We start from the raw sequence: 25,031 nt of genomic DNA on the forward strand, positions 1-25,031 counted from the left end.
ACATGAAATATGATGTGGTTTCAGAACTATTCATGTTTTTATTCCAATATGACTTTGCAAATATTAATTTAAACACTGGTTTCGGACTTGAGTAGTCTAAAACAATTGCACAACAATGGTACTGTATTATACAGTAATGTCAGTAAATAGTTTTCAACAGATGTATGAAATATACAGTTATAGATTTTAACATGATGTTTATTAATACCCTAAATTATTTTGAAATGATACTACCTTAATCTAAATATTTGTACCTTTTTGAAACCTGCTTAGAAGTAAGTATTATTGAATTACAATAAGATGAGTAAAGAATATATGTATATATTTTAGCTGATTAGATTATCTTAATATATTATTCAATTATCTTTATTTAAAACTAAGAGGATAAGAGAAACTGATCCAAATATTATTTGTGAGGGTAGAAAGTTTGTTTGGTTAGATTCACTAACCAAGCGAAGAGGTATATTCCCTCATAGCAATAGGGAATGGTTTTTAAGGTTAAGACATACAAGTCTGGAAGTGCTTTGTCTTTTTTTATTCTATCACTTTGGTGTCACTCAGAAACATGCAAAAATCATACAAGAAAAACTTTTGAATTCTGTATCCAAGATGGAACTAAGAATAAACAATATTTACATAAACTTACACATAAAACAAACTCAAAACTAGGAAATGAAATGTTTATCCATAAATGTTAATGGTCTAAATAATAGTAATAAAAGGAGAAGCCTATTCAAGTACATAAACTTACATAAACCACAAGTAGTCTTTTACAAGAGACACACTTATTAGATAGAGATATAAACAACTTAAATATTAATAATTACACAGTACTAATAAACTCTCAATACAAAACAAAAAAGAGGAGTAGCTATACTACTGCAACTCAACTATAACACCTAAAATAATTACTACTCATCAAGATACATCAGGTATGTTTTGTCTAGTTTCAATAGAGTTAAATAAGATAATCTATACGTTAGTAAATCTATATTGGATCCCAGGACTAGGATTAAAAACAGTTAAACAGCATTTTGAAGAGATAATTCATTTAACTAAGGGTAGCCTGATATTGGCAGGAGACTTCAACTGTATAATGAATGAAAAAGATACAGATTCTAAATCCAAAAGAAGAAAACAACCCATCTCTAAAGAACTATCAAAATTTATAGATACATTGTATTTAAAAGATATAAATGAATTTGCAGAACCAGACTCACTAATCTTCACATTTTATTCTCATAGATATAAAACTAACTCTAGAATTGATAGAATATATGTTGCCAATGACCTAATAACAAAAATTGACAAAGTCAAAATCATAAATTGTCCTTTATCTGATCATAATGCCATAGTCTTTGAGATAGAGCTTACACCATTTTATTCAAATCCCATTACTAGGATACCTTCCTATATCACAAAATTGAGAGATTTCAAAGAATTTTATGAAGAAACAATCAAAAACTTTCTAGAAATAAATTACACAGAAGATATTTCAGAAATATATGTCTGGGATTCATTAAAAGCAGTTACATATGGGAAGATATTATCCTGGTACATAAATAAAAGGAAGTTATGGAATAAAGATATGCTAGACTTACAAAACAAAGCAGATAAATTGAAACTGGAAATACAAAAGGGTAATGCTACTCAAGTTCAAGAACTTACACAAATCAATAAGAAGTATACAGAATTGCTGCACCATAAGATTATGATTAACTTAGAAAAGATAAAAATAAATTCATACTCTACTAATTCAGCACACCTGAGATACTTAACTAATAGAACAAAAAATAATTAAATCTAAGCAAATAAAAGAAATATTTATTCCCAATACTAACAAAAGAGTTACGGAACTAAATTATATTTTAGAAGCATTCAGACTCCAATTTAACATTGATAATTCCATAAATACTCAAGATACACCTACTAAGGATATAAAAAAATACATAGAAAACAATATTCATATTAAATTAACACAAGAACAAATAGACATTATAAACAAACCAATCAATATGACAGAATTAAAATCACACATTAAAAAGCTCAAGACAAATAAAGCACCTGGCCCAGACAATATGCTACCAGAAATGTATAAATTAATACCCAATCAAGCCATATCTTTATTATTAAAAGTATATGATACAGCCAATAAAGATTTGAATATACCACCCTCTTGGAAATATTCATTGATATCCCCAATTATCAAACCAGATAAAGATGAGAAACAGTGTTCCTCATATAGGCCAATATCATTACTCAATATAGACTACAAGATGTTTATGGCTATATACGCAGATAGGATCAAACACTTTCTTCCTTTCTTAATTCACAAAGATCAAACAGGTTTTATTAAAGGAAGAAATACTTCAGATAATATTAAAAGAATACTAACATTAATAGATTATAGCAAACATAAAGTCCTAAATTTAAATGTAATCTCATTAGATATTAATAAAGCTTTTGATTTGGTTAATTGGAACTTTCTTTCACTAGTTTTAAAAGAATATAACTTTCCTTCTAATTTTAATAATCTTATCCAAATACTATATGAAAAATCTACTGCATATGTTAAACTGGGATCATATAGATCAGGCCCTATAACAATAAAAAGGGAACTAAACAAGGTTGCCCTTTATCACCATTGTTATTTGCATTACTCATAGAACCCTTTGCAAATCAAATCAGATCAAACAATAACATAAAGGGCATTTGTATTAATAAAATGTTAAACCTTAAAATCCAACTCTTTGCTGATGACATACTATTAACTCTCTCAGATGCAAATGAGTCTTTGAATGCTCTATTTAACTCCATGAATACATTTCAAAATATTTCAGGCTTAAAATTTAATGAAAACAAAACTAAAATTATGCCCTGTAATTGTAAAAAAAAAATAATATAAACAAAAGATTTTCCAAATATATAGTAACAGAAAGTAAATTATTATATCTGGGAATAAATCTACTCAATGAATTAACAGATTCTCTAATATTTAACTATAATAAAATACTAGACAAAATAGAACAAACAATTGGTTACTGGAATAAATATATCTTTTCAACAGCAGACAGATTATATCTTATTAAAATAATCATATTTCCCAAAATATTATACTTAATACAAAATTTTTCATTGCCACCTCCCAAATATATTATTCAAAGATACAATAAACTAATTTTAAATTTTCTATAGTTTCCAAATAAACCCCGTATAGCCTTAAATAAACATTTGCCAGATTGGGAAGATGGTGGAATTAATTTACTGGATATTGATTTATATATTACCTCATCTGTTATTAAAAACATAACACTATGGTTAAATAATTCATACACACCTATATGGAAACAAGCCCATGAGCAGATTTACATAGAAATCAATTATAATCACATACAAGACAACTTAACAGTAATACCATCACCCCTTATATGGATGTTAAAAGATTATTTTTAGGGAAAAGGAATAATATTAATAAATTGCCATCAAACTATGTAAGTTCTACACTTTCAGTGTTCAGAACATATATAAACAAAATACCAAATATTAATTCTTGGATTTTTCTTATTTTCCTATAGCTTTTACACCAAATATTCTAGATACATTCCAAATATCTAAAATAAATATACTTAAAGAAGAAACATTACTCTTTTGGCATCAACTTATAGAGAAAGGGAAAATTCTAACAAAGGAACAGATAATTTATAATTATAATATAAATAAAGACAATTGGCTGTTTTACAAAATCTAAGGCATTTTCTTATAAATAAAATAGAACAAATGCAACCTTCAGTTAGACATGAAGCTCCAAAACTCATTGAATACCTTATTCTTATCACAAAACAGCCTTATCAGGGTACAGGTTATTTGTCTAATATCTATAAAATTGTTAAAAAACAAAAACTATCATGAAAAATCATACTGGGATTATTATACTTTAATAAACAACCATCCTCCAGTTGAAGAAGAAAAAGTAATATTCTAAAATCTTCCAAATTTTCTACATTATCAAAATACTGGCAATTATTCACTTGGAGATATCTACACAGAAGTTTCTATACACCACATAGGTTAGCCAAAATGTATTCTATTGAAGATCAATGTTGGAGATGCCATATCAAGATAAAAGCAGATTGGCAGCATGTTTTTATGAATGTATATGTCTCAATATGTACTGGAAATCCATTAATTATTTTTTCAGACTGTTTATAATGATAATTTTCAATTAACAAAGTCTTTAATTTTATTCTACTCTCCTATACCAAACTGTGTACCAAAAAAGACACTAAAATCCTATGGTCACTATTGGCAATTTCACGTAAAATCATAACTATACACTGGAAAAATGAGGCTTCGCCACGTTCAAGGAATTTGAGACTTTAACAACAACAGTTGCTCACATGGAAATATTAACAGTGAAGAACAGAACTAAAAGATCTACTTCTTACTATTACTCTTGGATGAAAGTAGTGGAAATACTTGAAAATATCGAAGAAGATATATCATCTTATGTTTCTAACTCTATATAATATAGAATTTCAATGTTATTTGCATAGACACCAATGTAAATAGTTATATAATGGTTTGAAGTTAGTAATGTTTTAGAATTGTAAATATGTTATTTATCTTTATTTCATGTAATGTTTAAGACATCTTATTTGAAATAATAAAAAAAATATTTAGTGAAAAAAGAATTTGCCAGGAGCTCATACTACAACTATAGATTAATGTATTTGGTTTTATTCCTTCATCAACCTTGCTGCAAATTTCCAGTTGATAATATTTTTATTATATAAACATTGCTTATTTTATTTACTTTTGTTGAGGCTAGAGACAGACATTTAAACCATTAAATTATCCAGATGCTAAAATATAGAATAAACAAATACTAATCATGGTATGCAATGCTTAGCCCTTGATCCATGCAGTGGACACGCATAATTACAAAATGCTATTTCAAACAGTTTCTGGACTTGGAAAATTCTCTGTGCTTATACTCCTAAGATTCTGCAACATGGAAAATATCTTGACAATTCCTGTAACACAGCTCCTAAAATATGGTATTATGGATATAGTTACACTATGAAAACACTGATATAAAGTGAGTTAAAATTCTAGTTATACTAGAATTGAAAATGTGGCACTTCTAACTAAAACATTTGACTAATGGACAATCTTTCTGAATGGTGTTAAGTCCGATGTGTGATTTTTATCTGTCAGAACACAATATGGCACTTGCTTATTACTAAAACTGTGTACATGAAGAAGGTAATATCCTTTTTGGGAATACTCAAGTTTTACTACCATCATAACAGTAAGAGAGGTAGTATTACACAAAGTGGTCACGTAATCAGCTACATAGAATGTTAAGAAATACTGAGCATGTTCTTGTTTTAGGAAACTTTTTGTTAATTTAGCATATTTACAGTATATACACAGAAAGGAAGAAATTCAACATCACATAGTGTTAGGAATATAATGAATCCTCATGGTAATCTTATACAATTAACACATTATGAGTCATGGTTTTTCAGTAGCAGCATTTTAAGGCTATCCCAGCCACTAAACATCTGGGTATAATTTCTAGATCCTATTCTGTTCACTTCTTTTTCAGTTTTAAACAGTATTGCTGTTAAATTTAAAAATTATTTGAATGTAGAAACTGAGTTTGATTTTCATTTTTTGCAATAATTTTTCTAGCAACTGCCAAAAAATTCCAAAATATTTTTTTGTTGTTTAGCTTTTACAGTTACACGAAGTGGAACATTCATTAGTATTATTGATTTAGTTAAAGAATAATTATCAGACCATAGCACCTTTAAAAAACATGCTTATCTCTTCCCAACATACATTTCATTTTAAATAAAACATAAACATGTGCCCAATCAGCTTTTACGTCTTCACTACATCTCCAACAAACTGAAGAAGTCATTTACTAAACCTTGAGATTTTATAGTGAGTAATAAACATTCTATGTATGTATTTCCACATAAAAACTTTCCCATATAAACTGGAAGTTCGACTAAATGATTTAAGCAACAAAGTGTTATTCTTTCCATCTGCTGAGTCATTCAATCCACTATGGCTTAAAAGTTCCAGAATTTTGCATCAACATTATTATTATTTATAATTAAGTTATAGAACTCGGACAAGCTTCCTTTGTTGGTCAATTTATCTTTAATGATAGTATTCATATATTCATATAATGGGGGAATACTACTGTATTCCTCTTCATTTATTATGTACAAATTCATTTAATTTCTTACTGCTGGATAATATTAACTGGTTAACAGATTCACCCAATTTATAATCTTTCATTAAATATTCTGGTGACTTAGCGTTTCCTGTTTCAGAGCAATCATACCATAATACTAATCCATTCCTTTTTAATAAATTCATTTTAACATTGCTCTGTTTCCTTACATCTAGAGGTGTGTGCAATGGAAAGCACCATATTTTCCATTATGATATTAATGGAGTTTTAAAACATATTTTTAACTGTTTTAATAATTGATTTCATATATGTAGAGTCTAAAGTTTGAAATAAATTTTCTTCTAAGGTAAATTTTATTAACTAGATAAAAGGATTGTTGCATATTTCTAATTTAAAATATTTGAAAAACATAAGAATTTAGTATAATCATCTCCTGAATTAATATCTCTGTGACTCATAGTAAGTCACTTAACTAGACACAACTCCTGGGCTGAGTCTAAAAAAGGTCTATGGAGATCAGTGCTCTACCCTGGAAAACAAATATACATAAATAAACCTTTTTCTGTACCCTAAAAGTGTCTTAGTTCTGATTTAAGCATTTGGTCTCCAAGACAGTTATTTTACATTAACAACGTTTGCTGTCTACACTCTTGTGGGGGGAGAGGGTAGTCTCTACCCTTCTGAGCTAGGAATTGATGGTTGAAGGCTTATTGTGTCTGTAATTCTAAAAGTGTCTTTGTTCTGGTTTAAGCACTTGGGCTCCAAACCAGTTATTTTACATCAAGAAGGTTTACATTAAGAAGGTTTGTGGTCTACATTCTTGAGACATTACTATCTAGACAGATTTTTTTAACTACTAGAGTATCTAGTTTATGCATAGCTGAGCACTGCTCATCAAGTTCCTTGTCTTTTTGACCTATGCAATATTTAAATTTCACTCACTCCTCCCTAGAAGATCAGTAGCCATGGATATGTACTTCCTGACTCTCTGTATGGCCACTCTGGTTGAGATGGGTATTCTGAGGCATTGTAGCAACTGGTTCATGTACACTAATAGCCCACTTATTCTTAATAAAACCGATAAAGTATGTGAGAGGTGTAAATGCACTTTAACATTGAAGGAAAAACTCTCTCATACAATTAAAACTAATCCTATAGAGGTTGTCAGTGACACTTGTACCACTTCTACTGTACATGGTAAAGACCCTACGCATAAACCTACTTACACTAATGCACTTACAGGTAACTTTTCTAAAACACTAAGACTGCCTGCACAGTACAATCAAAGAAAGGGGCCTCGGCCATCATTTAAACACTCCACTAAAATACCACCCACAGTTACACTTAGTAACACTGTATCCAATGCCTCTTCTGGTAAGCCCTTAAGGCAAACCAGTGCACAGCCAAGTTTCCTGGTCATTGGTGATTCTGTAGTGAGGCACACTGATGTCCACCTCACCAGACTGACTAAGGAGAGAGTCACTGTTAGTTGCCATTCCAGGACTAGGATCCATCAAGTCACACTGGCACTCAGGTCATTGAACCAGAGTACCTGTATGACTCTGTCATAGTCTATGTGGGTATTAATGACCTTATACATACCTCCCTTTACTATATGAAGTGAGACATGACTGAGCTCACTGATTATGTGTCTCAGGCAAGTATGAGCAGTGAGCAGCATGCTACCTTCTTCAAGGATGATGCCATGTTACCAACAGAAATTTATGGGTAAGCTCACTAATTTAGGTATAAACCCTTTTATCACTTACTGGATAGTCAACTGTCTCACTCATAAGACACAGAAGGTCAAAATAGGTGAGGCCACCACCACCTAGAGGCCAGTCACTAGATGAGTCCCCCAGGGCTCGGTACTGGGCCCAGTCCCTTTTGGCTTCTATTTCTCTGAAATGGAAGCAAATGCTGAAGGTTTATGGCTGACTAAGTTTGCAGATGATTGCAAGCTGAGGTTTATCATCGACTCCCCTGCAGATACTAGGATTTTTCAAGAAGGTCTATCTCTGACTAACAAATGGTGCCACAGCCATGGCGTTAAACTCAGTGCTAAGAAGTGCATAAGTATACCCTTTGGGAAATCAACCATCCCAGCTAATTAGCATGTTGATAATATGCCCCTAAGAGTCAGCCTAGTGATCAGGGATCTAGGTATGCATGTAGACAGTAGCCTTACCTTCAACCACCATGTGGCCACAGTGGTGAGGACATCCTTCTATGTTGTGTAACTTCTAAGTAAGGGCATGGCATCTAAGTCCTAACAGGTCATTATCCCACATATGCCACCCTTATCAGACCAGTCATAGAATATTATTCTCCCTTTGGTGTGTTCCTAACCATAAGGAGCATTGTACCCTATGAATGGTCTGATAAGTGTGGAGTGCAATGCTCCTTTTGGTATGTACCCAACCAGGCATATGCGGCAACTAGAGCGACTTCAGGGGTTCCTTACAAAAATAATACAAAGCAAAACAAATCTGCCTTATGCAGAGTGTCTTAAAGCCCTTTCCCTCTACTCAGAATCGTGTAGATTGCTGAGGGGTGATCTATGCTTGGCTTACATGGCATCAGGAAATCCCTCACTTATGAATCTCCAACATATTCATAAGTCAAAGAGTAACAGAAATAAAAGATCTATGGACCTGACTTTTGTCTGTGACTTAAACAGAACATGCTGGAGAGACAGGTCTATAATAGATCATCGAATGCTTAGAAAAGTGAACGATGATTTATCGACCCCATGTAAGCAAAAGCTTCCAAACCCGAATGCTTAGAACAGTGATTTTTTTTCCCTTGGAAAAAAAATCACTGTTCCAAAAAAAAAAAACATACACTTAAAACATAAGGTAAAGTGGGGGGCTTCACGCCCCCACAACTCCCAACGTGGGATGCTGTGCCCCCCACACATCCCCTACTTAAATATACCAACTCCGAGATCACACTACAGTGATGAAAACAGCAAAGTAACGGATGTGGCCAAGGAATTTCTTTCCCAGGGAAAGATTTTGCTTATATGCCACTTCGTCATTTTGCCTTTTCGTCTTTTCAAGTTCGACCAAGACGCATTCGAAAGAACTCAGAGAGACAGGTATGTTTCCCAGAGGCTGCCCCTCCTGTGGAAAAGACTTTCCATCCACATGAAGCTGAGCTTGTCTATTACCCAGTTTAAGCACAACCTAGACCAGTGGATGGGAAATAGGAAATTTACACTAGCAATCATCTCCCTTATGGAAATGTCTGTCCCTCAATGTCCTATTTGGAGACAGGACATCATTTTTCTTTTGGGAAACCTTGGCAAAGCTTATAAACCCCCCCCCAGGTTGTTAGTAACAGTCTATGAATCTATGAATCTCAGTCTATTTTTTAAATCATTAACTTTATCTACGAGCCAATGATTTTGTTTTAAAACAAATTCAGTCTGAGACTCACCTTCAGTTATTCTCCGTTTATGATTATTTAAAACTTCTTCCATACATCTGATTTGTGCAACAGTAACACTGCAGGCAGCAAAAGCCACATGAAGAGGATAAAGAGGTAGCACCGTAGTCATTCTGAGTTGTCATAAAATTGAAGCTGTTCTATTTTATCACAAGGCTCGTTTCCCTATCCCTGCAGAAGATAAAAAAAAATCATTGCTAAGATAAGTACCACATCAGAAATAACTCTTGTTAAGTGTATAGTTGTTAAAAAGTATTGCTTGCCAAGGCAGTCTGCTCATACCTTTCAACCTCTTAGGGCAAGACATCTGGATAAGCTTAAAATAATATGGAAACAAAGGCCCAGAAATAGGGACAGATTTTAAATGTTGTTCTATAAACTTAGACAGTTGATGAAATAACAGGTTTTGGAGGATTTAAAAGTCTGACACTGAAATGAGCATCACTATTTAGTGACTTTAATCCTAAGTTCCTAAATGATTTGCCAGAAAAAACACAATTTTTTTTTTATGAGGAGCAGGCCAAAAGTATGAAGCAAAAATCTAGACATTCTACAAAAATCTGGACAGTTGAAAGTTATGAATCTACTTCAGTTAGTGATACATTTTAGGTTCAGTTGGCCAGATGTCACTTGGACCTAAAAGAGAACAGGGAGAAAATCAGACGGAAGTGCTGTATATCATGATATCCAGGGAGAAAAGCAGATGGAAGTGCTGTATATCATGATATCCAGGGAGAAAAGCAGATGGAAGTGCTGTATATCATGATATCCAGGGAGAAAAGCAGACGGAAGTGCTGTATATCATGATATCCAGGGAGAAAAGCAGATGGAAGTGCTGTATATTATGATATCCAGGGAGAAAAGCAGACGGAAGTGCTGTATATCATGATATCCCAACAGCTTTTCTAATCGGTACTGGCTTTAATGGATCAATAACTTGTACATTCAGTTCCACAGAGCCAAGCCAAAAGGCAGTCACACAGGAAAGTAGCAGGGAGGAGACCCAGTAAGTACCGAAATGCCCAGTAGAGGCTGTTGATATGACTACTTCAGGGGACAGGCTAGGCAGTAACAACAAGACAGAATCATATTCAAAATACTCAAACTATACTAGACTTCTAGAAAGGGTTGCTTCAGGAAAAGAGATAGTACCAATATGCCAGAACCTGAGACACAGTTGTCAAAAAATACTAAACTTCTATTGGAAATAGAACAGAAGACAGAGAGTTGAGACAGTTACCGCAGTCAGATCCCATCTTCTACTGGAAATAGAACAGAAGACAGGGAGTTGAGACAGTTACAGCAGTCAGATCCCATTTTACAGATTCTGAGGGAGGTAGCCAAGGAGATTCTTGACATCAAAGGTCAGGGAGAATCTGTATACTTGGACAAGGGATTACTGCACAAAGAATAGACTACTGATGGAGGTCTACCTAGAGAAATGATACAGAACCTGGTTGCTCCAAGGGGCTACCATAAGCCACTTTGTAGCCATAGCCTATGCTATTCCCTTTTCAAATGTTTTGGGCATAAAGAAAACAAAAAGCAGGCTTATGCAAAATTAGTATTGGCCAAGCATTACAAAAGATGTGAGCAGTAGTGTAGCTAGGTGGGGAAAAAGGGGCATCTGCCCTGGGTGCAAAGTGTTGGGGGGGCACAATCAGCTGATCCCAATCTGTCTTTAATGCAATACTGGCTTTTAAAAAAACAGTATTGCATTTCAGGTCAAACCTGTGCACTGTAGCACTTTGTGTGTGGTCTAAACTGTAGCAACTGCTTGCTACATTGTAAGAAGCAGTTTGCTACAGTTTAAATCTAAAATAAAATATTTTTTCTTAAGTAAAACTTGAGTACTGTAGTGCTCCATGCAGGCAGGGTACAAACTGTAGTTACTGTTTGCTACATTTGTAGCAAGCAGTTTGCTACAGTTTAAAAAGAAGAATTTTTTTTTAAGTAAAACATTAGTGCTGTAGCACTACGTGCAGACATGATACAAACTGAAGCAACAGTTTGCAATATTTTTAGTAAGTAGTTAGGTTCTCCGGTTTGATTCTCAGCTGGAGCACCTTCTGTACAGAGTCTGCATGTCCTCCTCACAGTCGAGTGAATTTAAAGACATGCAGGTAGGTGGGTGCATGTGCTGATGTGCCTTCTTTGAAGGTTAGGTGCTGGGTTGGCAACTCAATACCGTAAAACTTCACTGCCAATCATTAGCAGACCTGAGTTCCACTGTGGCGACCCCTAACTGGGAAAAAAAGGAAAGGCAGTTTAGTTTGCTGCAGTTTAAAAAGAAGATTTTTTTAAACTAAAACATGAGGGCTGTAGGAAGTCAATGGGTCAGATGGTTTCCTACAGTCAACCAGCCAAAGTTTTCTTTTTTTTTTTTTTTTTGGTTGTGTTTTTTTTCTTCTTTGCTCAGGGAGTGGGGCAGAACTTACAAGACTGACAAGGTGCCAATGGGTGCTAGATCAGACAGCTATTATTCTGTACCCTGTAGTAGTAATTACTTGGCTACCTATTGAACAAAGAAAGATGGAAAAATGATGTGCTACAAATTTTCAGAAAGGTGTCTTTCCCCCCAAGAAATATTGACAAACAGAAAGACTAACTTGTTATCAGACCAGCTGACATGTTTGTAGAAGAACTCTGGGATAAAGCAATGAAAAGCTTCATTCTACCATCCACAGATAAATGGCTTGATAAAGAGGTTTAAATATGCTGTGAAAACCATGCTGAGGGCATTGGCAGACCAGTTTAAGTTTTACACTAGTGGGACATTCACAGCTTTTATTTTTAAATTAAGTTGGATTGGGACTGGTGTGTGATTCCCACAAGGAGTCTGTTGAGGATTATTTGCTAACTTCATGACTAAGCTCAGGAATTTCATGAGACTGGCACAAGAGCAGAAGTTATGGTATGACTGGGCAATAACATTCTGAGAGTATACAGCTGGATTAAAAATAATGGTACTCAGTCTTGTTTGACCAAAAAATATGCTTCAAGCAGCACAGGAATGTCCTTTCAGAGTTACAATAAAGGTAATTGGCATCAATTATTGATGGCATTGCAATTTTGGAGGTAGGAGAGCAAACTCTGCCTTGTCAGTATGATGAGGCCCTTACATGTTAGGTAGACACTACTACTTCAGTGAGTTACAAGAGAATTCAAATAGGGATCTGATGGTAAATATGCTTGGTGAGACTCAAACCAATGCATCATTGGATGAGGTAGTACTGCTACAGCAGGTATTCTTTATGCTGGTTCAGGAAATTCAAGCAGTACTACAATAGTTTAGGGACATGTTTTCTATTAATCCAGAGTGTACCCAACTAATCCAGAAACCCAAAAACCCAATCAAACAGGTTCCTTGTAGGGTACCTGACCAAGTAAAGCAAGTCATGTGGGGAAAACACCAGGAGACATTGAGGTTTGATGGTAATCCAGACATCCCTGGGTCTCACCAGTGGTGCTGGTGCTAAAAAAGAATGAGCGCTGCACCAGTTTTGTTGCAGATTACAGGAAATTAAATAGTCGCATAATAGCAGATACTTACCCTGTACAGGGCAGGTGAAACTTTAGAACAGCTGAGTGTGGATAAGTATCCAACAGCTAGTGACCTGTCTAAGGGCTATAGTTACCCTTGATGTCCACAACAAGGAAGAAGTCAGTGTTTTTCACCCCCTTTTGGTGACACAGATTCCAATAAAAATGCCTTTTGGTATGCAGATTAGACCAGCAACTTTCCAGGGGCTAGAAAATCATATGCTAGAGCTACAGACTATGACTTGCTTACACACATGATAATTTAATCTTTTCTGGCCATAGCAGGAACATGTGTGACATATGTGACATGTCAGAAAGGTGCTTAGTGAATCCAAAATATCTGGGTTGTCTATTAATCCAAACAAATGTCAAATAGGAGTGGTTAAAATAAACTTATATTGGTCATTGGACGTTAGGTGGCAATATTCATACAGAGCTTGAAAAGTAATGGCTATCCAGGAATGGCCTACCTCTGTTACTAAAAAGGAGCTAAGGACATTTATAGGGTCAGTCAGCACTACAGAAAATTTGTCCAGCACTTTAGTACCATAGCCACTCCTCTCACAGACCATTCCAAGGAGGACAGGCCACACAAGATTATCTTTTCATTAGCTTACAACAGTAGATGTTATGTTGTCCTATCTCGCCTTCATTCTTTGCTGGTTGGGTTCAAAACCAAGAATCAGTTCCGACTCTGCCTATACTAAAGCTTGAGTGCTTCTACTGGTTTGAGGCAATACTGTATCCCATCATGCTTAGGCAGATTACCCAGATCTCGTTTGCTGCTAAACTAGATTGGGTGCTTCCTACTAGGCTCCAGACTAAGTGGAATCATTATTCTTTATTCTACTACCGTTTTTGCTAAAACATTTTACTGTGTTGCTGAATTTTTATTTCTTAGTGTATTAGATAGCTTCTTTGACCATTGCAATATTTGAGTTATTTCTTGTTGGCTGTCGCCTTTTCGCTAGGCCATTTTGTCTTCCTATCCCATTTATAACTCCTTCAGTTAGAGAGTTTCCATGTAAGTCTAAAATATTTTGTTTCCTCCCCTTATTAACATAGTCCATTTTAGTTAGAGGGCTCATTCTCAGCCCATTTAACTTAGAGGGCTCCCCTCCATCTCTGACCCATTTTTCTGGTGAGGAGTCATCGTTTAAGTTCGAGACTTCTCGTCTGACTAGATGAGATTGTCGTTTAAATTAGAGACTTCTCCTCTACTTTCCTCCTACTTCCTTGTGGTCATTGTGGTTGTTGTTGATAAAAAAAAAAAAAGGTGTTGTTAGCTTCTCTTTCTTCTATAGAGTTTTTGGTAGTGTGTGTTTATTCTGTCAATAGCCACGTCTAAAGACAATAAGGAAACAAAGCCTTCAGGCTTCAACAAATGTGATGGGTGTAGCCAAAATATGTCCTTGACAGATGGACACACCAGCTGTGTGTACTGTTTAGGTGCTGTCCGTCTGCAAGAGTCATGCTCTTTTTGCCAAGTTTTTAGCTCCAGAGTTTTATTGGACAGGAAAAATAAATTAATAGTTAGGAGATTATTAAAAGTTCCTTTTTCTGAGGCACTGGAAGGAAAACAGAGAGTTTCTTCATCAACTCCAGCATCTGAGCCATGAAAGAAGCACCCAAAAGATTCATCCATGGACTCAAAGGCTTTCTGTCCCAAAACAGGTATCTCTTTGGCTCCACTAGATATTTCGGAGCCAACAGAGAGTCATAGTTGGAGCCGGTCCCCAGTTCTGGAACTGGTCTCCTCAGTAATGCATTTTCCTATACTACAATCCATCAGGTCCTCGTCCCCTTCCTCTCAGTCCTCCAGGAGTCTCTTGGATGACAATGTGGTGCAGGTAGTCAAGAGGCTGTTACAGATACCGGCGTTGGCCAAGATTCTCTTGAGCCCAGCCCAGAAGGATTTGGGTCCAGCAACCATCCCTCCCCCTTCTTCGATTCCTCCTCCAACCCATGTTGTGGCTTCAGAGCCAGAGTGCTTGGATCTGATTGCAGTGGAACTATTGGGAATGAGACCTGCTTCAGGTTCTTTGGTCCCAACTTCCTCTCTGACCTTCTCACTGCCTTCGTCTATTGAGGGGTCTAGGGGTTGATGCTCCCCCCGTCGGCTCCAGGGAGGAGAGTCAGGTTGGACAGTTGTCTGATCTGAATCTAACTCTTGGGGCCTCGATGCAGGTGAGCTCAGTGTTTACATCGGCCTCGGAGCCCACCTCCTTGGCTCAAGGGCAGTCTCCTGGCTCTTCAGAGCTGGAGACTCCCTCAGAGCAGGGTCGTGGTGCCTTCGAGGTCATGAGGAGAGTGCTGTCACCCCAGATGGCTCCACTCTCGGATCCAGACACTCTTCCCCAAAAAGTTCCAGAGACTGCCTCTTTACCATCTCACCCCCCCAGGCGTGGAGACCCAAAGGCCCAGGATGCCCCATTGGGTGAAACCAACTCTTCCAAAACCTCCTCGAAGTACCCCTCTGGAGAGGTCCCTAGAAGAGGACATGTAAGAGGAAACATCTAGACTCACCCGAGGAGTCTATCAATTCAGACATGGACCTAGATGATTCAAAAGGGTACTCACAGTCACCATCTGAGGATGTCTCCTTTACGGACATCCTAGAAATCCTTAAGCAGAGAGGTGGCTGGAAGTCCATTAACCCTTCTGAGGATGATTCTGTGTACTTGGAGGCTTTTGGGTCTCACCCCTCCACCTCTTGTGACTCCGCCTTTCGATCAACTCCTAAACGTAGTCATTCAAAAGGCATAGGGATCTCTAGAATCTGTGGAACCTGTTCCGAGGAGGCTGAACAAATTTATCACAGCACCATCTGATAAGGAATTCCTCACAAAATATGTCCTGGTAAATGTTATGGTGGTGGCGGCAGATACCAAAAAGGAGTTGTCTGAGACTTCCTCATCTGTCCATCTGCCAAATAAAGAATCTCATACAATGGACAGGTACGGAAAGCATATTTTTTCATCAGCAGCCTTTACCCTTAGGTCACTGAATTATTTGACCCATTTTACTAGGCATCAGAGGGATCTCTTGAAGGAGTTAGGTGATACCCTCCAAGGTTCTACAGCTGCAGGGGTTTCAGACAAGGTGACCTCTCAGCTTGCTACCTTAAATTCTGTGGTAAACTCCTCCATGCGGCTTATCTCTTATGGGACCGATGGAGCGAGTAGGGCAGCGGGTACAGGAATCTCCCTAAGGAGGCATTCCTGGATGCGCTTATGTGATTTATCAATGCTCCATTCAATGGCTCATCCTTGTTTAGGACAAAAGTGAAAGAGACTCTGACAAGGTGCAAGCAAGAGGGAAAGACTCTTTCTGCAATGGGAGTCTGTGTTTCCCTCCCTAGCAGGCCTTACCCCAAAGGACAGAAGGGGGGAAAAATGTGGTTCCATAAGTCGTAGAGAGCCTTTCCAGATGCATGTGATGATTCTTCCCCCAGAGGCAGAGGGGGAAACAGCAATGGAAGACACTTACCTCACAGCAGAGGGGGTCCACAAAATCAGGCTGACAGGGATACATTCCTTAGTAGGCCCTTCCAACGCTCCTGAAAGGAGGTCTGTCTGTCCACCTCTGGAGGTAGTCAGGGGTCTCTTTTCACTGTACCCAAACACCTGGCTAAATCTAAACAACAAATGGGTATAAGTGATCATATCCAGAGGCTACTAAATAACTTTTTCCTCTCCCCTTTAGAAAACAGGTCAGTCCCAGATGTTCCACCCAATCAGAGGGACCAGGCAATCCTAGAAGTTCAAAGGTTGCTAGAAAAAAAGAGTCATCCAAAACATTTCTGTAGACCAAATTGGATCCGGAACTTATTCAAGGTTCTTTTAGTGCCAAAAAAGACAGGGGACTGGAAGCCCATTTTGGATCTCAGCAGACTAAACACGTATGTAAAGAAATCGAAGTTCCGGATGGTGACACTGCAGTCAATACTCCCCTTTCTGGGGAAAGATAATTGGATGTGCTCAATAGATCTCTAGGATGCATACAATCCTGGAGTCACTTACGCTTTTGGCTGTGAACCAGTCATTACCAATTTCAAGATCTGCCCTTTGGTCTCACTACAGCCCCCAGATTGTCCACCAAATGCATGGCAGTAGTCACGGTTCACTTGAGGCATGTAGGATTTCAGGTGTTTCCATACTTGGATGACTGGCTCCTAACCACCACCACCAAGCATCGACTTAGCAGAGCAAGAGACACCACCATCCACCTTTGCTCTCAACTAGGCATTATGATAAATTTTAAAAAGTCTGCCTTGTTGCTATCACAACATATTGTATTTATAGGAGCAGACTTAAACACAAGAGAATTGTTAGCCAAACTTCCTCCTGACAGGATACAAATCCTACACCAACAAGTAAAAAACCTACTGAGAAAGAAGAAAGTACAAGCAAAGATTGTTCAAAAGATCTTGGGTACCATGGTGGCAGCGATAACCTTGGTACCTCTTGGACGCTTACACATGAGAGTCCTCCAGTGGTTACTCTTCACCCAATGGTCCATGCAGGAGCTGCCCATGTCCCACAAGATTATCATAATTGAATCCTGCAAGTGGGACCTATGCTGGGGGCTTCATTCTACTCAGGTGGTTCTGGGCAGACCATTCATTCTCCCACAAACAATAGCTACAGTGACCATGGATGCTACCCAGATAGGGTGGGAAGCATATCTTGGAAAAACTGTCTAAGGAGCTTGGCAGGAATACGAGAACCACTTGCACATCAATGTCCTAGAGATGAGAGCAGTGCTGTTGGCATTGCAGGCATTTCACAACTCCCTTCCACTAGGAACAATTGCAATCCAGACAGACAAGATGTCAGTCGTGTGGTATATAAACAAACAAGGAGGAACCAGATCTTGCCCCTATGTCAGAAAGCTCAAAGAGTATGGCAGTGGGCAATCTCTTCTGAACACTTTTCTAATAGCAATGCTTATCCCAGTGAAATCCAACGTGATAACAGACAAACTCAGCAGAGCTATTCCAATGCCTTATGAGTGGTCCCTGAAACAGGAAATTGCAAAACAGATTTTTCGCAAGTAGGGCCAGCCTTGCTGTGACCTTTTTGTCATGTCCATGAATGCCAAGTACAGCAGCTACTTTGCCCTGAATCCCCCCTCCAGGGGAGTCACCAAGGGATGCACTTGTACACAGTTGGACCCAGGTCTCCTTTATGCCTTCCCCCCATTTCCCTTGATCCCCAAAGTCCTTCAGAAAGCCAACACATTGAGTAGCAAGTTAATACTCACTGCCCCATACTGGCCTCGTCAAATTCAGTTCCCCTTCCTATGGTCCATCTGCAAAAGAATCTGTGGATTTTGGACACAGTTCCGGACCTCCTGACTCATCCATGAGGAACACTCCATCCCTCAATAAAAACCCTCAAACTGACAGCTTGGCTGCTCCACTTCCACTCCTACCCAGGCTTCCGAATGTATCCACTGCTGTGAAACATATTCTGATCTCATCCCATAAGGCAACAACTAGAAAGCTTTATGCTAGTAAATGGAAAAAGTTTTCCTGCTGGGCTCTCAGCAGTCACATTGATCCTTTCACGGCCCTTGTACCTTCTATTTTAGACTTTTTGGCAGAACTTTTCAATGAAGGTGCAGCAGCAGCTACCATACGAGTTCAATTGGCTGCTATATCAAACTACCATGTTGGAGAAATGGGATTCAAAATTATGTCCCATAGACTGTGCAAGGCCTTTTTGAGAGATACCTTTTTGCCAAGACCCCCAGTAAAAGAACCACCAGCTCCTTGGGACCTCAATTTGATACTGTCCACTCTAATCCTGCCACCATATGAACTGGCTTCATCTTGTCATCTGAAGTTCCTAACATGGAAAACAGTCTTTTTGGTGGCCATCACGTCAGCAAGGCAGGTATCAGAACTCCAGGCATTGTCTATATGTCCCCCCTACTTGCTTTTCCATAAAGACAGTTTCCCTGAGAACTAATCCATCATTCCTACCCAAAGTTTGCTCCGAGACAAACTTGAATCAGTCTATTGAGCTACCTGTTTTCTTCCCAAACTATGTCAACAAGGCAGAATATAATTTACAACAACTGGATGTACTCAGGCAATTAGGTTTCTACCTGGACAGGATGAAAGAATTCAGGAAATCTGATCAACTGTTCATATCCTTTTCAGATAAAAAGAAGGGTGCCCCAATATCAAAAGTCACTCTGTCAAAGTGGCTAACTAACGCCATTACTTATTCATATACTTCCCAAAGCATACAACTGCTTGGAAAAATAAAGGTCATTCAACAGGAGCCATTGCAACCTCATCTGTTTTTCAGGCTAGGCTACCTATGGATTCAATATGTGCTGTAGTGACGTGGGTAAAACCTCATACCTTTATCACTCATTACAAAGTAGACTTGGCTTCTCGGAACAGGGCTTCTTTTGGATCCACTGTTCTGAAGAGTTTGTTCCCTTGAGCCACCCAGGAAAGAAGGTGCTGGGGATGCTGTCCCAACCAGCAAAGAATGAAGATGAAACAGGACAACATAACATAAAGAAGTTATGTACTCACCATAACATTCCATGTTTGTTGTCCATCTCACCTTCATTCTTGCATCCCACCCTCCTTCCTCCAACCTTCGCTCCTGAGGATCGAGAAGTCTTTATTGGATTTGGAACTCATGTTCTCTGATTTCCTTCTTAGTCCGAGGTGGCACATGTTTATCTATGTACTATTATATGTGCATAACTGTCACTCTTTTCAGTAGTTGCAAACAAGATCTGGGTAATGTCCCTAAGCATGATGGGATAAGATATTGCCTCGAGCCACTGGAAGTTTTCAAGCTTTAGTATAGGTCAAGTCAGAACAGATTCTCAGTTCCAAACCTAACCACCAAAGAATGAAGGCAAGATAGACAACAAACATGGAAGGTTATGGTGAGTATATAACTTCTTTTTTGTCTTCATGGTGTGCCAGATTGGTTTAGCTGATGTCAATGTGTTGCAATAAAATCAGGAAGGAGGGGTGTTGGTACTGAAAAGATATTGTTAACCCCTTCCTGCTGTGTGAGAGAGAGAGTGTGTGTGTGTGTCTTTTGGAGGTATTGAAAATAACATCAAACAGACCATTCTACTCTGAAGTAAGTTCATTTGAAACAAGAAACCTGGTAAAATCTTCTGACTAATCACAGTCAACAACTCTTACCTCCCATGTCAAATTGTTCTTAGATGCCAGGAAGTGCAGGATAAAGGAGCAGAAGAGCAGTTAGCCTGGGGTAAATGGGGTAACCATCCCAGGCACAAAGTGTTTGGGAGCATGATCAGTTCTTCAATACCTTATCAACATTCATTAATACCAGTATTACATTTGTGGTCTGAGCTCATTTTGTGACATAAAAACTTTTTCATTAATTTAAGATGTAGTGAACTGCTTGCTACATTTGTAACAAACAGTTTGTTACAGTTTAAAATTAAAGAAGAGCTTTTTTTTCCTTTTTTAAAGCACCTTAGCATTCCATGCATGTCATAAAATGCAGCAAACTGCATGCTACAAATATAGCAAGCAGTTTGCTGCAGTTTAAGAAGAGCTGAAGAGCTTTTTTAAAGGACAGACCTGCAGACCTGGCTAGATCAAGAATGGACTTTTTTTCCTGTCCTCAGCGGTTGAAAAGCAGGCATGCCAGATCAAGGAATGGTGCTGGACACCAGATAAGCAGGCTATGACTCTGCAAAGGAGTCATTAGGGGGTAGGTTTATGGCTGTGAGGAGACTGGGGGAACCAAAAAGGGCATAAGTATTTTCTGAACGCCATTATACATTCTCATCACATGTCACCAGTTTCTGCCTTCAAGGGCTTCCAATGACCTCATGTGTCTGCAGTGAATTATTAGAGTCATTTAGCCAGTTAATTCTTATACTTTGCCACAGTCAGTTTGTTTCTGCAGAAACTGCATAAAGCTATTGAACTTCCTCACAATACTCAAAAACTGCAATGATGATAATAATAATAATAATAATAATAATAATAATAATAATAATAATAATAATATCATCTCAGGCCTCTTCTTAGAAGCAGCAGCACTTACACACCACTACACTCATATAACTATTAATGAACAGTTGTATGTATTTATTTATTAATTTATTTATGTATTTGTTAAACTGGGTAAGTAGACTAATGCTTAGAGATCATTTCCAGCCATAGCCCAGACAAGAACGGAAAGAGTAAAAATTGCATGCAGGGGGGTAATTCATAGTAGTCCTATGGATGTAGGGACAATATGCAAAAGTCACGCAATTTGTTCAGCTTTCCCTCACAAGTCATCCTCAGTCCAGCCCAACCATTTTCCATCTTTAAGTTTCTGTTTGTCATTTCCCCACATTCTGTATGTGACTTTAAAACTATGTCATCTATATAGTACATTTGTGAATCAAATGGTTTCTGTTACCGTTATTCCTCTTTTAGGCAAGCAGAATAATTTCTGTACCCACCTCCTGTTTCACTTCTCTAGGATTATTTTCTCCTATGTGCAACTGCAGCAAATGTTACCCTGCCATACCCTGAACTGGTAATGTTCTGTTGCAAGTGTTTGTGATTAGAAATTACATCATATCACGTTAGCTGTTCATTTTGTGTGTGGGCGTGTGTGTGCGTGTGTGTGCATGTGTGTGTGTGTGTGTGTGTGTGTGTGTGTGTGTATGTGTGTGTGTGTGTGTGTGTGTGTGTGTGTGTGTGTGTGTGTGTGTGTGTGTGTGTGTGTGTGTGTGTGTGTGTGCTTATTAGTGTTTGTTTTCCTATTAGCTGAGACTGACTATTCCATTATTCATTTTTATAACCACATCCATTAACAACCAATCATATACCCAGGTCAGCAAAATATAGTATTACTGTCAGGCTTCAAATTAAACTCAGTCTTTTTATTTGTAAATTGTAAATGGATTGATTTGACCCTGAGCTGTGGAAGTTGGGGAATACTATATGAAAAATCTACTGCATATGTTAAACTGGGATCATATAGATCAGGCCCTATAACAATAAAAAAGGGAACTAAACAAGGTTGCCCTTTATCACCATTGTTATTTGCATTACTCATAGAACCCTTTGCAAATCAAATCAGATCAAACAATAACATAAAGGGCATTTGTATTAATAAAATGTTAAACCTTAAAATCCAACTCTTTGCTGATGACATACTATTAACTCTCTCAGATGCAAATGAGTCTTTGAATGCTCTATTTAACTCCATGAATAAATTTCAAAATATTTCAGGCTTAAAATTTAATGAAAACAAAACTAAAATTATGCCCTGTAATTGTAAAAAAAAAAAAATAATATAAACAAAAGATTTTCCAAATATATAGTAACAGAAAGTAAATTATTATATCTGGGAATAAATCTACTCAATGAATTAACAGATTCTCTAATATTTAACTATAATAAAATACTAGACAAAATAGAACAAACAATTGGTTACTGGAATAAATATATCTTTTCAACAGCAGACAGATTATATCTTATTAAAATAATCATATTTCCCAAAATATTATACTTAATACAAAATTTTTCATTGCCACCTCCCAAATATATTATTCAAAGATACAATAAACTAATTTTAAATTTTCTATAGTTTCCAAATAAACCCGTATAGCCTTAAATAAACATTTGCCAGATTGGGAAGATGGTGGAATTAATTTACTGGATATTGATTTATATATTACCTCATCTGTTATTAAAAACATAACACTATGGTTAAATAATTCATACACACCTATATGGAAACAAGCCCATGAGCAGATTTACATAGAAATCAATTATAATCACATACAAGACAACTTAACAGTAATACCATCACCCCTTATATGGATGTTAAAAGATTATTTTTAGGAAAAGGAATAATATTAATAAATTGCCATCAAACTATGTAAGTTCTACACTTTCAGTGTTCAGAACATATATAAACAAAATACCAAATATTAATTCTTGGATTTTTCTTATTTTCCCTATAGCTTTTACACCAAATATTCTAGATACATTCCAAATATCTAAAATAAATATACTTAAAGAAGAAACATTACTCTTTTGGCATCAACTTATAGAGAAAGGGAAAATTCTAACAAAGGAACAGATAATTTATAATTATAATATAAATAAAGACAATTGGCTGTTTTTACAAAATCTAAGGCATTTTCTTATAAATAAAATAGAACAAATGCAACCTTCAGTTAGACATGAAGCTCCAAAACTCATTGAATACCTTATTCTTATCACAAAACAGCCTTATCAGGGTACAGGTTATTTGTCTAATATCTATAAAATTGTTAAAAACAAAAACTATCATGAAAAATCATACTGGGATTATTATACTTTAATAAACAACCATCCTCCAGTTGAAGAAGAAAAAAGTAATATTCTAAAATCTTCCAAATTTTCTACATTATCAAAATACTGGCAATTATTCACTTGGAGATATCTACACAGAAGTTTCTATACACCACATAGGTTAGCCAAAATGTATTCTATTGAAGATCAATGTTGGAGATGCCATATCAAGATAAAAGCAGATTGGCAGCATGTTTTTTATGAATGTATATGTCTCAATATGTACTGGAAATCCATTAATTATTTTTTTCAGACTGTTTATAATGATAATTTTCAATTAACAAAGTCTTTAATTTTATTCAACTCTCCTATTCCAAACTGTGTACCAAAAAAAGACACTAAAATCCTATGGTCACTATTGGCAATTTCACGTAAAATCATAACTATACACTGGAAAAATGAGGCTTCGCCTACGTTCAAGGAATTTGAGACTTTAACAACAACAGTTGCTCACATGGAAATATTAACAGTGAAGAACAGAACTAAAAGATCTACTTCTTACTATTACTCTTGGATGAAAGTAGTGGAAATACTTGAAAATATCGAAGAAGATATATCATCTATTGTTTCTAACTCTATATAATATAGAATTTCAATGTTATTTGCATAGACACCAATGTAAATAGTTATATAATGGTTTGAAGTTAGTAATGTTTTAGAATTGTAAATATGTTATTTATCTTTATTTCATGTAATGTTTAAGACATCTTATTTGAAATAATAAAAAAAATATTTAGTGAAAAAAGAATTTGCCAGGAGCTCATACTACAACTATAGATTAATGTATTTGGTTTTATTCCTTCATCAACCTTGCTGCAAATTTCCAGTTGATAATATTTTTATTATATAAACATTGCTTATTTTATTTACTTTTGTTGAGGCTAGAGACAGACATTTAAACCATTAAATTATCCAGATGCTAAAATATAGAATAAACAAATACTAATCATGGTATGCAATGCTTAGCCCTTGATCCATGCAGTGGACACGCATAATTACAAAATGCTATTTCAAACAGTTTCTGGACTTGGAAAATTCTCTGTGCTTATACTCCTAAGATTCTGCAACATGGAAAATATCTTGACAATTCCTGTAACACAGCTCCTAAAATATGGTATTATGGATATAGTTACACTATGAAAACACTGATATAAAGTGAGTTAAAATTCTAGTTATACTAGAATTGAAAATGTGGCACTTCTAACTAAAACATTTGACTAATGGGCAATCTTTCTGAATGGTGTTAAGTCCGATGTGTGATTTTTATCTGCCAGAACACAATATGGCACTTGCTTATTACTAAAACTGTGTACATGAAGAAGGTAATATCCTTTTTGGGAATACTCAAGTTTTACTACCATCATAACAGTAAGAGAGGTAGTATTACACAAAGTGGTCACGTAATCAGCTACATAGAATGTTAAGAAATACTGAGCATGTTCTTGTTTTAGGAAACTTTTTGTT

General features: G+C 36.5%; 1 protein-coding gene across 1 annotated transcript in view; it reads left to right on the forward strand.

Annotated features, from left to right (window-relative positions):
* LOC122816340 (syntaxin-binding protein 4-like) overlaps positions 1-25,031 on the forward strand; it is an 869,603-nt gene that overhangs the window by 785,678 nt on the left and 58,894 nt on the right. The gene's annotated exons all lie outside the window — the stretch shown is intronic.

This window comes from Protopterus annectens, chromosome 12.part0 (assembly GCF_019279795.1).
Source record: "Protopterus annectens isolate FY-2018-M chromosome 12.part0, PAN1.0, whole genome shotgun sequence".
Lineage (NCBI taxonomy): Eukaryota > Metazoa > Chordata > Ceratodontiformes > Protopteridae > Protopterus > Protopterus annectens.